The following is a 1,166-nucleotide window of genomic DNA, read 5'->3' as shown; positions in this document are numbered from 1 at the left end:
TTTACGAGTGTGTGAGATGAGTGCAATTGTGCAGTAGTTTGAGCATTCTTTGGGATTGCCTTTCTTTGGGATTGGAATGAAAATTGACCTTTTCCAGTCCTGTGGCCACTGCTGAGTTTTCCAAATTTGCTGGCATATTGAGTGCAGCACTTTCACAGCATCGTCTTTCAGGATTTGGAATAGCTCAACTGGAATTCCATCACCTCCACTTGCTTTGTTCATAGTGATGCTTTCTAAGGCCCACTTGACTTCACATTCAAGGATGTCTGGCTCTAGGACTGGTTCCAAATTGGGAAAGGAGTATGCCAAGACTATATGACACCCTGCTTATTTAACTTATGTGCAGAGTACATTATGTGAAATGCTGGGCTGGATGAAGCATAAGCTGGAATCAAGATTGCGGGAAGAAATATAAATAACCTCAGATATGCAGATAACACCACTCTTATGGCAGAAAGCCAAGAAGAACTAATGAGTTTCTTGATGAAAGTGAACGAGGAGAGTGAAAAAGCTGGCTTAAAACTCAACATTCAAAAAAGGATCATGGCATCTGGTCCCATCACTTAATGGCAAATAGATTAGGAAACATGGAAACAGTGACAGACTTTATTTTTTGGGCTCCCAAATCACTGCAGATGGTGACTGCAGCTATGAAATTAAAAGATGCTTGCTTCTTGGAAGAAAAGCTATGATCAACCTAGACAGCATGCTAGAAAGCAAAGACATTATTTTGCCAACAAAGGTCGGTCTATTCAAAGCTATGGTTTCTCCAGTAGTCATGTATGGATGTGAGAGTCAGACTGTAAAGAAAGCTGAGCACTGAAGAATTGATGCTTTTGAACTGTGGTGTTGGAGAAGACTCTTGAGAGTCCCTTGGGCTGCAAAGAGATCCAACCAGTCCATTCTGAAGGAGATCAGTCCTGGGTGTTCACTGGAAGGACTGATGTTGAAGCTGAAACTCCAATACTTTGGCCAGTTGATGTGAAGAACTGACTCATTGGAAGAGTCTCTGATGCTGTGAAAGATTAAAGGCAGGAGAAGAAGGGGATGACAGAGGATGAGATGGTTGGATGGCATCACCGTCTCTGTGGACGTGAATTTGAACAAGCTCTGGTAGTTGGTGATGGACAGGGAAGCCTGGTGTGCTGCAGTCCATGGGGGTCACA

The sequence above is a fragment of the Bison bison genome, unplaced genomic scaffold (assembly GCF_000754665.1).
Source record: "Bison bison bison isolate TAMUID 2011002044 unplaced genomic scaffold, Bison_UMD1.0 scf7180017864468, whole genome shotgun sequence".
In the NCBI taxonomy this organism is placed as follows: Eukaryota; Metazoa; Chordata; class Mammalia; order Artiodactyla; family Bovidae; genus Bison; species Bison bison.
Note: the sequence above shows the minus strand (reverse complement) of the source record.